The 15,897-nt window shown below is 40.4% G+C and overlaps 1 protein-coding gene across 8 annotated transcripts in view; it reads right to left on the bottom strand.

Annotated features, from left to right (window-relative positions):
* Positions 1 to 15,897, bottom strand: part of ENOX1 (ecto-NOX disulfide-thiol exchanger 1) — a 359,243-nt gene that overhangs the window by 140,370 nt on the left and 202,976 nt on the right. For 5 of the 8 annotated variants that reach the window (XM_048295354.1, XM_048295355.1, XM_048295347.1 and 2 more), the window contains 2 exons: positions 10,584 to 10,694; positions 9,402 to 9,563 (listed from right to left, as the gene is read on the bottom strand). The exons of 1 other annotated variant lie outside the window; for it this stretch is intronic. The gene's annotated coding sequence lies outside the window, so the exon portion shown is untranslated. Of the gene's footprint in view, positions 1 to 9,401; positions 9,564 to 10,583; positions 10,695 to 14,201; positions 14,371 to 15,897 lie in introns of all 8 variants that reach the window. 2 more of the 8 variants (XM_048295348.1, XM_048295349.1) reach the window with 2 other exon arrangements.

Here is a 15,897-nt window from a genome sequence, read left to right as displayed (position 1 = left end):
GAAAACATGTTTCTTGCAACTATTTGTAAAAAAGGCATTTACTTCAGCAAGTGAAAAATTACATCAGGTACCAGAGCATTTTTGGAACAAAATCTTTTTTTTGGAAGGGGATCCTAACTTATGCACCTACTTTATGTTTCACCTCCCTGCAGCTCTACTGGAAAGGCCAGTTGGTTTCCAGCATCTCCAGAGTCACCCTGTTTACATGGATTTTTCTGTCACATCTCCCTCTTACAGGAGGCCTTTGACAGCTGCAGGAACCAGCACTTTCCTTAAGAAATCAGCTTCATTAGGCACAAGTTAGGGGAGATAAGCTCCCTTAGAGCCTGAATGGGAGCTCCGGTTATGTGTTCACTCACATAATCTTTCCAATTTTTTGTCTTATGAATGATTTAGAACATGTTTGTTCATTCTATATTATACCGCTAAAAACCTACATTGTCATTTTATAAACTCATAAAATATGTGCTACTGCATGAAGACCTTTCACTTTTAACTATGTACACTGAATATATAGGTTTTTCCATGATTGCAAAGGATCCTTTCCACCAATTTTCATTGAAAAACAGTTAATGAGTGAATCATGTCCATACTGATAGGACTAAGACAACTTAGACAAAAATCACAATATATTTACAGTTTCCCTCTATATTCAACAAAGGCAATTTTCACAAAACATATTTGCTGGAAGAACTGCTCATTTGAGATGCTGCTTTACTTAAATCCCCTGTCCCAGAAGTTCCTGAAGATAGCACATGGTACACACAAAGGCCAGACTTCCCTTGGAAAGCAGAACACTGAAAGATTTCAACAGAGAAAGAAAAATAAAACAAAGGTCTCCAAGATAAACAGGAATTCTCTTGTGATGCTCCTTGAAAGGTCACTCAGTTATATTTCATGTTAAATCCTGGACTTCACTGTCATCTCAGAGTGAAGTCTTAACAGGTTACAAATGTGGTTTTTGTTCTGCCTGTATTTTAGCAGCTGCAGTCTGATTATGCTGAAATCTATAAATAACAGAATCTGGAGGCACATTAAGCAAAGCATTATAGAAGTCCAGCTTACTTACTGAAAAAGCATATGCAGTTCCAAAATCATCTGGAACAGAAAAAAAACAAGCCAAGTTGCTGGCTAGCAATGCAGCACAGCCTTGATAAAAACAGGTCTGATTATTCCTTGAACACAAAACACTGTTGTGAATTGATGATTGCATCTCTGTTTTTCACCCTGCCAAGATGGCTTGCAATTGTGACTCACTTGCTTCCCATTTAAAAGAACAGTGACTTACTGACTAAACTGGGACAATCCTTTCTTTAAATGCTGCATTTTAGCTCCATTTATGTTTAACAACAACAAAATATTCTGAAATATTTTAATTATTTACAGCAGTATTTTAATAGCAAGCCTTTTATCACACTACTTTCTACTAAAGGTCAGTGACTACTTTAGAAACATGACATCCCACACCACTGCATTTCAGACAAAAGAGGAAGCTTCCAAAGCAGATTTTGAACAAACGCACTTCAACAACTTCATTGAAAGGCTAAATACTGAAATGAGAGGTGCTGGAATGCCTTCTTGATGCCATACAGTACCTGGGGCAGTCATTATGTATGGGCTATACATGCTATTTCTTATCTTTTTGGGCTTGAGAGAATACCTATATAAATGCACCACACTTATCAAATATCTTCTTTCATTCACTGTACCATACACAATGTCCTTGCTTCATGTTTACTAAACCTACATCAAGTAGCTGAAATACAAAGGGTTGTTTGCTTGAGTTTTTTTGAAGAAAAACTAAGACAAAAGGAAAAAAAGAAAAGATACCAAAGCAGGCTGGGACACACTGCCAGAAAGAGTATTTTAGCTTCCTGGCTAACCTAAAGTGAAATCACTCCCATGTCGCCTCCTGAAAAAATGAGCAGCTTGACGCGTAAGCCGTGCCTGTGGCAGAGCCCCAGGGACTCTGTCGTACAGACCATCAGAGGCACGGGTGCCTTGCTATTGAATTTCCAAATGAACACACACTGCTGTCTCCTAGTCTCAGACGACCAGGATACAGTTGAGTTTCACATGGCAACATTATGTATGGAAAGTCTATTTTAAGTAAGTTTTTGGAAGTTTCTAAAATGCATTCATTATCATTTTTCTTCTCCTTCAAAGTCTGTAGGATTGAACTCCTGGAGTTAAGGCAGCCCGTCTTTTCAGGCAGACATGCATAGGGGGGAAAAAACCTCCAAACTTGTCAATCAAACTATCTTCATATTTTTAAAATACACTTTTATCATTGGGTCAAAATATGGCAAGAGGTGACATCTAATTGTCCTTGGTTAAGTGCAAGGGTAATTTGCACAGCACATTTTTTCAGAGTATTAAAGCAATCTAAAGACATTTTAATCAAAATTTTATGCAATACCATGAAGTATTGTCTCAGTGATGGCTGTTAAGTGAAAATCTGGAAAAGAGATTTTGGCTTGTTTTGTTTGTTTTAATTCAAGGTTTCTGGTGATAAATTTTGCTTAAGAGAAAAATCCACTACGTCTTCTATCAACTTACATCTGTCCTCACTCTGAAAGCTGCCATCCGCTTTTAACACACCACACTCAAGATATTTTCTCCAGCTACAAGCTCTAAATTGCCAGTGTGCTCCCTGGGCTCATTTATCTTGCAATCCTTGCATCCCTCTTAGTAAACCTCCTGTTCTCCCTTTACCTCATAATACTCTTTCTTGCTTTTCTTTGCATCATTTTGTTTCCATCCATTGGCTCCACACTCCCCCTACAACGTAGGCACCTTTCTTGCCTTAGTCTGCCACAGGCCATTCTCTCACCCAAATATCTCTTCACAGCCAAGACATTCCTGTTTGTTACACTGTGCTGTTGTATTAGGGAAGGGAGGGATTCACCTTGCCCAGCTTCTGCCAATGCAGACATCTATGCTTGAGCTTTCCTGCTGTTGTCATTGCCAGGGGGAGAACCGGATACTTCTGCCAGCTTGTTTCAGACACCTACCTTGCCAGGCAGTGAAGCTCACCTTGGAGGTGCACATCTCACTCCCCTGGCTGGAAGTCTACCCTGCAGTTTTGGATATGAACATCTGTTTTGTCAGACACCCATGGGATGAGATGAGCTGGGCTGAGCCAAACTGTGCCTTGGGAGCTCAATTGTCACTCTGCTACCTGCATGCCATATGACTCCCAGCAAGACACTCAGTCTTGAGGGACTTGGCTCCCACTCCTGTCCTTTCCCTGATAACTCTGGCACAGTGAGCTGCAGGAGAACAGAAAGTATGACTCAGTTTGCACTAACTCGTGAGAATGTCCCCAGATATAGATACATACAAATTATAAGACAGAGAGAGATGACTTCCTTTCTGATTATTTTTCTGCCCATCCCCAGTGAATATGCCAACACATAACTATTAGTGTTTGACAGTGGGAGCTGCCCACTCTAACACATTTCCAGCAACTGTGATGCCTTACATCTGCCTTTTCTCTGGGGAAAAAATTAATCCTGGACCTTTTCTTCCTACTTCCGAATGATGAACCCTATCTCCTCAGCCCCGTTTCTTTACCAGACACTTAAAATTCCTTGCTCCTTGCAATTCCTATTTTAAAGATCAGTGTAAATCACACACACCCCTTGGCCACCACAGTCCCCTGTTTCTGGCCACCAGCCTTTCCAAGGCTGCTCCTGGCTTTCTTCATCATTCCTGCCATATTTGGGGACAGCATCCATTTTTGAACTGGAAGTGAGAAGAGCTACAGGGAGTTTCCCTCTGTCCTTTCTGATTTCTGAGGTTGTTTGCTGTAGGTAACTGAGGGAAACAATTAATATTTTCCACCTCCCACAGGAGGGAGCAGAGCTTCCAGGGTCTTTGTGCTCCTGCATACCCATTAGCTTTCCTTAGAGGTTGAATTAAGTTGCTAAGCAGAGCCAGGAATTTTGCCTGTTTTCTAAACAGTTGTTTGTGGGATCAGTAGTAAGTTACATAAATTTAGGATTATCACATACTCTGTGGGCACTGAGGGAGAAGCAATCCCACAGTTAACATGAGGTCAGATCAGGAGAACAGCAGCTACTATATGTGCATCAGCTAGGATCAGGCAACAAAAATTATTTCGGTGCTTCTGCCTTGTAACTAGCTGTCAGGGGGTCAGGACAGAGGAGGCTAGAGCTGCAGAACGTGGTGAATATAATGATGCTAAAACCCCTCCTTCCCTCCAGGTGGTCCTGCCATACCCTTACCCAGACAGCAATCCTTTCACTCCCCTTTCCCTGAAACGCCTTCTTGTATGCACATTTCTTTGCTTCAATTTCAGTTATAATTCTTCAGGGCAGGAAATCATGTGGATTTTCCCTCAGGCAGGGTTAAAACCTACTGGAAACACAGCATTCCTTGTGCTGTAATTGAACTGATGCTGGCTTTAACCAGGAGCCCCCTAGGCAGAGATGTCAGCAAGGCAGCACTGCTCTAAGACACAGAGACAAGGCCACCCCCTTGGCAAGCTTCTGCATGGCACCTTGTGCAGCCAGGCTTTCATCCCATTTGAGGCTTTTAAGGTGCCACTGTGTCATAAAACTGGGAATAATGATGATCATAGCATCCTCCTCTCTCCTCATGCGGCCCCTCCACCTCTTTCACATAGTTAATAATCCTCTCACCCACCATTTTCTGAAGTGATATACATTTGTTTGTCTTTTCTTATTTGAATTACAAGCTCTTCAGGGCAGAGAATTTGCCTTTATCTATGTTGGTAAAGTACAATGTCAATTTACTGCACAATATAAATATTTTCTAAAAACAAAGGTAATAACAAGAATAATGTATTTATTTTACTGTAATACAGTATTTCTAGCCTTCAAGATACAATCAGAAACAACCCAAAGCCAACAACAAGACCAAAAGATTTGCAGAACCTTTAACCATGAAGTGGAAGCCATGAAGCCACTTTGTGAAACTTTGGTAAATTAGTTACTTATATTCATAAATAGCAGTAAAGCTCCTTGAAAATTGACCCTCTGGAAAATAGAAAGCAGAACATAACCAGTGTAAACCAGCTTCACATGTGTATTATAAGGGTCACAAATGGCCTCCTAGTTACTTTTTAAACAAATGCAATGTTAATACTTTCACTGAAACATTATGAATAAAGCATTTGGCCTGTAGCTATGAATATGGTATCTGATGGCTTTTGACTTGTTTGTTTCTATTGTCATCCAGAAAATTTATGTAGCATGCTCTCTTGGACTCAATCTTGACTTCACCCCTTGAACGTGCAGAGGATGTGGCCCATGTAGAGGGCTCTGGGGTGCAGTAATTTCCGTCAGCTTCCCCAGTGTAACTTGATGGCTACCATTCACTGCCCTCCCTCCAGCAGCACAGAGCTCTTCTGGCACACAGGAGGAGAACAGGGTGCCAGGGTCAGTGTCCAGGCCTCTTTGGCACCATCTCTGCTCATGCTGTTAATAGTGTCTTTGTTCTTTAAAGCCCTGAAGTATCAAATTAATCAAAATAATGGTGATGATGCAAGAGATTAAACTGACAGGAGTATGAACTGCCCTTGTTTATCCAGGTGATACTACAGGAAGTGCAAAGCAGATACATGTAGAGGACAAAGACCTGTTCTTTGAATTTACGGTCTGAGTAGAAAATGCTTTGTGAGACCACTATATTTCTGTCTAAAATATATGGTTTAATTTAGGAGTGCCCAAGTGACACTAGCGGCCTCTGATATATAAATGGTCAGGTTAAATGAGCTCTATGTACTTTCTTGCCTGAAGCTCAGAGCAACAGCAAGTGGAGCATTTTGAATGGGTCCCATTTGTTATTCTTTTAATTTCCTACTAATATTTCTTTCAGTAGGAAAGACTTAATAGAGCCCTTCTGCCTCCAAATGTCTTCCAAACTATCCAAATTGCAATTCAGCCAAAACAAATATGGGGTCTTCCCCGAAATGAAAAAGAGACTTGACAGGCATCCAGGAGATTCCTGTTCCTCATATAGCTCTGCAACACACCTTTAGCAAGTAATTTAAACCATCTATACCTTGATCCCCCACCCACGAAATGGTGTGATTATACTTTATCCCAGGCTTTATTAATCTTGCCTAGTCAGGCTGTTCTCTGCTTATGGGGTATGTCCAGCATCACAGGACCATGACCTGGGCATGCAGACAAAACAGGGTTGCTTTAGGTCGAGGAATATCTTTTCCCCATAAAAATCAAAACTAAAGCAGAGAGGAATAAACAAAATAAACAAAAAAAATAAATTATCATCATTTCCTATGGAATCACTGTTTATCTGAATGTGGAGAAAATAGCAAGTTTCCTTTAAAAGCACTTACAATGAAATTCACACTCTGACAGGTGTAAATTACAGCCTGTATCTCATCTTGTTCTATCTACAGCTCCTTTCATAGTCATGCATAACACCAGTGTACAAAAATATTCCTTCATGTGATCAAGCGTGAGCACATAAGATGCAAGCAAAATATGAGATTTAAAAAAAAAAATGTTTACTGGTGTCTTAAAAGATAACTAAAAGTTTGTAATAATGTCATTTCTCAATCAGATAAGGGGAATTACAGTTGTGCTTGGGAACAAAATTCAAATAAATCCAAGAAACATTTTCTTTAAGGAGTTGCAGAGAACTGAGGTAGCTAAAAATAAATGACAGAAAGAAATAACAATCCCAGGAACATGATTGTATTGTGCAATCACAGATATAGTAGATCACTTAAATTAAGTCCTGATCATAATGGAGTTGCTCCGTGGAATAGCATGGAAGGCTTTTCGTCTTTTTTCCACAGTATTTTATGCAAGATCTTCTGATTGCATATGCTTTACGACATCTAATAGATTACTTCAGGCAAATATCTACACACCATAGTAAACTCTGCAGAAAACTGGTTTCTTCTATGCTCATCTTTGAAATAGTGAACTCCTCCCTGAGTCTGTGCGTTGGTGACACTGCAAAGTGCATCACTGGCACACAGGGAAGCAGCACTGAGTTTGGGAGGAGTCACCAGATGGAGTTGTAGCACACTGTTGTGTTATTTCAGGGTTCGTATTTCAGGGTACAGACAAGATTTCAGAAATGGGTAGAAATTCAGTGTTGTTAATCTTCTTTAGGGCAACTGTGGCTAGGGGCAAGGAAGCAGCATATTTAGTTTAATTACATGGCCAGAAATGCCTGAGCTAGGAAATTCTCTCTTTAAAGCCGGCAATTTTCTTTCATTCAGGAATAGTTAAAAAGTCTTAATTGTTAAGCTATCTATACAAAGACTATACTTCAGGTTTACTACTGATTAGGTCTCTAAATGCTTATCAGCTGGTGAAGACTTAGTATCTGCCACAGCCCAGAGAGAGAAGCAATAATTTTCTAGATGATAAAACCTTTGTGGGGCACTTAAATTAAAAATTTGCTTGTTCAAATAGGGCATGAACAAAACAGCTTTGCATGATTTCTCAGTGAATGAAAAGAGATGTCATACCTGCTATGAATGGCTACAGGACTTCTGAAGACTCTGCAGACAAGATACCCAACTCATCTCTCCTGTCTGGCACAGGTTTTTGTACTTTAGAGGACAAGGCAATCAAGCTTTGACCCTTAGCTGCCTCATAATCAACATTTGTGCCAGTAAATTCAGTTTAATTGGAATTCATTCATGTTTCTAAGGGGAGTTTAATGATGGAAAGATTCATGCTTCATCTCATCTCAGTGGTACTAACACTCACGTATGCAGGTCCATCATTGAGAATGGCCTGGCCTCTGTTATCGTTAATTGAAGCATATTAAGAGACTTAGCAGAAAAAAAAAATCCAAATATGAAATGTCAAGAGACAGATCCATCTAGTTTCATATCCTGTAGTTATGATATATCTTAATTACAGTTAATTATGAGATATTGTTCCTGGTGGAAGATCATCTGACATAGTTTCTGTTGGTGATTAAACATAGAACAGAATTCAATACATTTGTTGAATGTGGGACCTGTTTATTGTGACTGTACAATTCTATCTAGAGTATCACTCCTGCTACGTAGCAAAACAGAGGAAAGTCACAGGTCAAAAATACTTCCCTTGCCTCATGATGCTTTAATACTCCCTGCTGCCTTCTTATATTTTCTGCTGCTGGCCTCTTAGGACTCTAGCACATGATGCTGCTCCCACTGAGGAGGGATACAGAGGCTTCTCACTGGGCTTCAACTGAGCCACATCAGATTCTAAATGAACAGCAGATATAGGAAAAGGCTGAGGGGAGACAAGTGCTACAGGAATTGACCTCTGTGGAAGAACAATGAAGCTGGACAGAGAATCAGTGAAGCCTTCAGTACCATTTGTGAAAGAGTAATCTTTGATTTATTGGAGGAGTGCTATTATCTGGAATCCTTTCCTCATACAGTGTAAAATACAAAAGTAAGAAACTCAGGCTGAAGGCATGAGCTCAGCTTCTGCTGGTGTCAATACGGTTTGCTCAGACCCATTGATCTATGGCTATATATGACCCTGAAATATGTTTTGCTGGGCTGCCTGAGATCTTTGCTCATGCTTAGAATAGAAATGACAGGATTGGTTTTATCGCTGAAAAGTAAGCAGTGCATATTTTCTGCCTGAAAAGTAACCAAATTAACATTTGTGAAGTAATCTTTTTTCTCAGTTAAAAAAAAAAATAGCAGCATAATTGGCTAGATTACTTGTACTTGGAAAAGACTTGGTTTTCACAAACGCTATGCACACTGGTTTCCTAAATGCTTGTTTACTCGGAACTGCAACAATTGTGATAAATCATTTGCTATTTACTCTTCAGTGCAACTACACGCTTTGGGCAAAGATTTTTTTTTTTGTTCATTATTTATTTATTTTTAAAAGCAAAACCACTCTTTTAACACATTTTTCCATTCCCAGTGATGGGTTTTATCTTTGATATGTGATCCAGTTATTTAACTACCTCTCCCATGAATTGTTTATACACCAACTTGGCAGCATAATTTGCATATCACAGGAAAGATCCCATTACATGTTCCCAGAGGTGCGGTTTCACTAGCTTTATCACTTTCTGCCACCTATGCACATCCCAGAAGCTGAGTGTCTGGTTAATCCAGAAAGGCTCTTCTTGGCTGCCAATAATAATTAAACATTAATGGTGCAGTTACAACATTTTCAGCCACTCAGAAGTTATCTGCCCATTGTCTTAGACAAATATAATAGCCAAAAAGATATTTATCTTTTCATACAAATTTTTCCACCACAGGAAAATCACAGACCTTTACCTTTAATGCATGCTGTTCAGCTCTTGCACACTTGACCTGAAATAATTAGACAAGGAACAAATGCACGAAGAAAAAAAATTGGAAAGAGGTGAAACACGCTTAGAAGCAGAGTAACTGAACATACCACAGAAGAGCCAGAGAAGACATGGAGCTGGACATGGTACTTTCTCTCCAGACTATTATTTGGTGACTGAATGAAACAATGGCTCTAACTGCAGTCTTCATGATGATGAAAAGCCCATGTTTGGGTGTATTCCAGATCATTCTTCACCCACTGTATGAAACACTAAAAAATGACAGCAGTGTAACTTTCACTGCGAGGAGCACTTACTCCAAGAGCACTCTAGCAACATCAAAGCACACAATCACTAGGGATCAGGGCATAGGAATTAAAGGGAAGGCAGAAACACACCACAGTCAAACACCAGTGAATTTCCTTGCATAAAGCATTGCTGCCTCCAGATGTTTTCCCAATAAGAAGACAAACAGTACTGTGCCTTTGTAAACAGAGTTTTCCAACATGCATTTGGAGGGAACAAAGCTTGCAGGTACCAAACCTTGTTACCTGTGATTTTCCTTCTGCAAATCCACCTTACAGTGAAAGAATAGGCACATGAAGTTTCAGAAACACAAACTCTGTTTGGGTGGAATTTGAACTCTGAGATCTAGAGTAGAATTATTAACAAAAATTGCCTTTTCAGAAAGTGCCTCACACAAACCTAGTAACACCCCTCCAGTTGCATTCAGTGCAACAGCCAACCTAGCACCTTTCTCTCTAGCAATATAAAAACCCCACAAAATCCTCAATATCATAGAAGGCTTGAAGAGAGAGAAAAGGTTGATTCACTGACAAAACTAATGGGCTATTGAGTCAGTAGCCTTTGAGTCACAAAGTCAAGCTCAGTGAACATTCATTGAAACTGGTCATATCCCACAGCCCAAGATAGCCAGCAGTCACAGTGACAGAGCAAAAGGCAGATTGAGCACAGCTGTCCTCTCAAGTCCAAGTATAGCCTGGTGGGCAGGAAGGAAAATCAGAGCTGTTCCTGCCTGTTTAAAAGAGAGCATTTAGTTTTTGAGCCTGTCAGCAACATTCTTTTTGAACACATTATGTTCACTGACATGCCACCCTGACATTTTGTTTAGTAGTACAAAAAAAACCCAAAACCTAAAACAAGAAGTAAGGTTATAAAATCAAATATGATGTTTTCTGCATGTTAAAAGAAGTATTGCTTCCACAGAGACCTGGTGGCTCAAACAGCTGCAGTGCAGTGCCAGTACATGAAAACCAAAAAATGGAACTGACCTGGGTTTCACGGTTCAAGTGTGCCGTGGCAGGGATCCCGGCACGACTTCCAAATTCAAAGCTTGAATAAACACAGTTGTAGTTTCTTGAAGTGGATGCTTTTAATGCAATCTGAAAAGGGTGAGAGAAAGGGCATATTCCTGAAACCTATGTTTCTTAGGTAGAAATTCTGCCTGGAGAAGCCCAGCTCGTGACTGTTTGCTATTAAGACTGTACAGGAGAGAGGGAGCGTCTTTGAGTTCACATACTTAATGCTCAGTGGTGTGTTTGCAGAGTGGCAGGAAATAAACAATAGTGAGGAGGGGTTAACCAGAGACCTGCTGGCTAAAATCTATATGCCTGGAAACAGAAGAGAGAGGGCTGCAAGGTCAGATACAGTTCAATTGTTTCTAATAGGGGGATCTGCCACAGAGCTACCAGGTACAGACACACACTTATCAAAGGCTGTACCCGTTTTCCATCTCCCCCTAAACCAAAACAGCAGTTTTGCATGGTCGAGTCAGTTTTTCTGAACTGACCTAGAATGTCCTCCTAATTCCCAAATACAGTGTCACTAGAAACCTATACAGTAAATAGAAGGAGAGGACAGAGAGATCAAATAAGCCACCTATTGCATGGTTCTCCATCACATCTAAAACTTCTCAATCACACCATAAGATGTGTTCTCCAACTTATTTTCTAAGACCGCTGTGTGGTTTATGAAATAATGCTCCCATTCTGCCATAACTGCATCAAGGGAACATCCACACAGACGGTCAGACGCAAGTAAAAATGTCTCTGAGCCTGACAGGAGATGGTAAAGGGAAAATCCCTTTACTTGGAGCCTCTACCAAAATTTCATCACTGCACCAAGTCCTAATTGACTCAGCAGGCAGGCAAGGGAAGTGCTTTGTGAAGCCACCAGCCACATATGCAGACAGAGGTGGGGTTGGGCATGAAGCACAGCATGAGTCAGAGAGTCCAGATGTGGGGATGGCTTGAGAGGAAGAGGGACAGCAGCTGCCCACTATGCTTGGAAATGTGCAAAGGAAGAATGAGCTAAGCTATGCTTCCAAAGAGCTCATTCTGCTGCAAGATGTAAAGGATGCAGCAGACATGTTCCAGAAGATCCGTCACAAGCACTAACATTGGCAGAAATCAGATATGGTTGCAGATATTTTGCTTCAGCTTTTTGCTAGCAGCTTTTCTTAGAGAAAGAAACCTTTCTTAGAGAAAGACCTGGGGTACTGCCTCCCCCCTCCCCCCAAAAAACCCCAAAACCAAACCCAACTCCACTAACTGAATTGGTGGACAATGATATTGTGCAAACACCCAGTAGCAATGGCGAAACATACTGTAAAGCATAGAGTAGTACTGTGGTTGCATGCATTTTTGCATACAGAGTTTTTATAGATGCTAACCGAAGCAATTTCATATCTCTAGATATTTACTCTATGCTTGTCAAATGAAATGGCATTTTTCATCCCATTTTGACTGGAAGAGAGAATAAATTTGGTTTATAAATTGTTTAGAATTACTTGTTAAAGCTGTTGGCTTTTCTGTATCTGCTTGTAGGAGGGACAAGAGGGAAAAGACAAGTAATATGTTACACATAAAACCACAGTGGAGAAAAACAGAAAGCAAGCTTTGTTTTCAACAAATTTAAACTGTTCAAATGACAAGAATCAGTTGCTGTGGAAGCAGATCTGCAGCTGAATGAAACCTTTCACCTGTCCAACATATGAAATATTTATTATCTGAGGGTGACTAGAGATTAAATAAGCCAGACGTACAATGCAGAAAGCAGACCCTGGCTCATCACCTTCATGATTTTCACAGGTCCTGTTGCAGTCAGATTAGATTTTGCCATAGAGAAAGAGAAGCGGGCTCAACTGCAATATTGGGTGTAAGGAGAAATAAAACGAGAGGAAAGCAAATTTTTAACTTTGTATTTAATTTAACCAGGTTGGTGAACAAAATGATGATCCTCTACTCTGTTTAGTAAGGCTGAAAAATGTTATCATTTCCAATTAGAGAGAAGAGCCCACTCTCTCTTTAGATAATTATTTTTCCAATAAATTATTCTTGGCCGCTTGTTTCCCCATAAAAATTGCCTAGTGTTTTTGCCTTGTAGAAGTTGTTGGGTTGTTTCCCTTTTTTTTTTTACTTCCTTACTTTGTGTGGGTTGGACTTAATTTATTATAGGGCTGAGACTTGGCTGAGATGCAGACACAACAATCTGAAAAATGTTCATACTAAAATTCAGTGATGGGATTCCTTGTTCATTTTATCTCAGAGCCTCCCTGAAAATTCAGTCTTGCAATATGGAGCACAACCGATGCAAAAGTGGGTATGTAATCCAGGTCACTTTATTTTTCAGAAAAAGACTTTAGACATCTCTGTTGCTGTAGACACAACCCTGACCATGAACAAAAGCCAAAGCCATTATTTAAGAAAGTGATAATTTTGCATAGCTGCTTTCAGCAGTGAATCACTCTTGGAAATGACATTTTTGCCCTTTATCACATTCATTTCCCAGAAAATCTGGATTTCCAAGGCCTTTGGCATCCTTACTATAGCTAAACAGCTTTAATGTCTGCATTCTAAGACGCTGAAATTGTCTAACTAAGCTAAGGGATAAAGATAAAAGTCTATTGTTATTAAATCATAAATGATACTATGATAAAGTCTATTTCTGCTAAGTCTGGTATGTGTGTGTGAAGTGACTGAGAAGTTGTACAGAGTTAACACACAACACCAAAATACGATCGCTTCTTTCAGTTCATGCCATTTCCTTATCACGCTATACTTGGCAATCGCATGAAGATTTTAGCAGTAAATATTGGATCAGGTGACATAATTTCAAGTCAGATTTACAGGCTCTTGAGTGCTGCACAGGACTGATCCCACCCTAATAATTAAGATGGAAGTGAGGTATGAACAAGATGGGGAGGGGAAGAAGAACAACAGAAGAGAAGAGGCAACACAGTATCTGAGCAGTGCCACAGTACAAACTGTGCCGTCACGAAACCAATGCACACACTGCAGGAACCTGGAGATTCCTGGCTTCACAGTAGCAGATAACATTTATCTCTAGCCTCTTCCACAACACAATAGACTTTAAAATATTAATCAGTTCTCTCTTCCAGTTATACTCTTCTGGCACTAGTCCTGTGCCTTAAGAGAGTGCACCACTGATGTAGCAGGGCAGGAGACCTTTCCCACACCTAGCACATAATACTTAGTTATACACTCTGCCTTCTCCTAGACTCAGCCTTCATTTTCATTGCTTCTGTGCAAATAACTTCCTCCACATCTGTTACAATCCCTTCGCCCTCTCACAGAGTGCTGTGCTTACACTTTCCCAAGTTTGCCAGAAGGAGATTGCTAGGCTCCAAGTGCACCAAAAAAGCACAGAACATGCCTTCTTTTCTGCCTTTCCATCTGCCTGGAATACCCTCCCTTCTTTCCCACCGTGGTACACCAAGTACCTTCCCTTTCTTTCAGAAAACTGAGAATCCATCTGTTCGGCAAGTTGCTCCATCTGCAACAACGGCAAGTCCAGTGATGTGCTGCCAATATTTCAACAAAGGGCTCCTCTAAACCCATTCCCCTGAGTCAGTAACACAGCCCACGTACCCAGGGTGGGGATGCTCGCAGACAGCAGGCGTGTGGAACTGGCGGGCTCTACTGATTTGGTTTTCCCATTTCAACAAAATGCTTTCCCATATCCAAGAAAAGAGGCAGCACCATTTGGCAAATACATTTCTGTTACATGCCTCCTACCAGAAGTGTTAATTCTTGGGTCCTGGGAAGAAAAAATAACAAACAAAAGAACCCACTTTGTTGAGACAGTTGCAGAGTGTGCACCTGGACAAAACACAAGGGATGACAGTGGTAGGGAGGGATCTAAATCCCTTTAAGGGACCCCTCAGGACTGTATCTGTGTCAAGCAAATTAGTAACAGGGCCCCAGTTACAAAGAAGGAAATGATGCCAAATTTTCCTTTCCGCGTGAGCTAGTGAAGAGCTGAGCCTTGCAAACGTGCCTGGTAAGTCTGAGGACAAGGGTGAGGGAAGATGGTTCAACATTTAAGGCAGGCAGTTTCTCAGAAGGAAAGTGTACAGCCCTTTTGCCATTCATACTTCTGTACCAGGTGTGAATACATATCATACAGTTTGTAAACATAAATATATATGTATGCTTATATGTATAAACGTGTGTGAATTAGACAGTTGCTTTTACAAACTTTGGCTGCTGCTTTTGTTTCAAAAGCTGTCCTGTCTCAGGCATTTTAGAAGTCCAGGCTCAATATTTTTCCATAGGTGTCTATACAGAAGTTGATACATGCAGGCCAGCATGCTCTGACTGCGTGCGCTTTGGATTGACCACTTTTCCTGTTGCTGTTTATTAGCTGCACAGTGTTAGATTTATGACAAGTTGCAGTCACAAAGAAATGGCCAGGCGTTAAATTACATTAAACTCCCAAAGTTTTCAAAGGTGACAATATAATATATTATTTGCTATTTTTTAAATAATCAGCAGTTTTTAGGATGGTCTTCATAAAAAAATAGGAGAACATGCTGCTTTGGAACACTTGATCATCACCACTTCAAATCTCTTACCGTGATTGCTTTTCAAATAAGGAAAATTAAACCAAACCAAACAACCAAAAAAAACCCCAAACCCCAAAACAATCAACAAAAAAAACCCAACAAAAAACCAACAAAACCTTGGTCTCGACAACTCAGTGTTGAGTTCAGCAGATGACTTTTGTTGGGTTTGAAGATTAAAGAACACAAGATTAGCAGGAGTGGTTGCCATCATAGAGTTTAGTTCAATAGTATTAAAAAAAATAAATGTACAAATTATAACACTAAATAATCTCTATTTATATGCCAGAAAACAATTTAAAAAGTATGTTCTGGTTTTGTCTACTTTGGCTGCCTCATAAATAGCAAATTGTCAAGTCTCTTACCTAAAAATTCAGGCAATGCTAGTGTGCTTGCCCTGTAATGAGTTCTTCCAGAAAGAAATCCTGATCTTTATCTAGAAGAGCACATCAGCACATTTTGGAGATCACCCATCTATAGCAGAACACTTTGGAACATGTTTATGTTTAAAGCATTTGCTGAGCAGGCAGAGCTTAGGCATGTGCTCAGTCAATCTGCTGAGCTGCGGCCTGTTTTAGGCTCCCACAGGGTGCTCAGCCATGCTCGGAGCCACCCTGCACAGCTACCCTGCTGGCTCCAACACCACGGGTCCTCCACAAAAGAGCTCTAAAGACCACGCCATATGAAAATAACAAAAGGCGAGTGCAGCCCAAATCAAAACA

Source organism: Corvus hawaiiensis, chromosome 2 (genome assembly GCF_020740725.1).
Source record: "Corvus hawaiiensis isolate bCorHaw1 chromosome 2, bCorHaw1.pri.cur, whole genome shotgun sequence".
NCBI lineage: Eukaryota > Metazoa > Chordata > Aves > Passeriformes > Corvidae > Corvus > Corvus hawaiiensis.
Note: the sequence above shows the minus strand (reverse complement) of the source record. Positions and strands in the feature narration are given on the sequence as shown.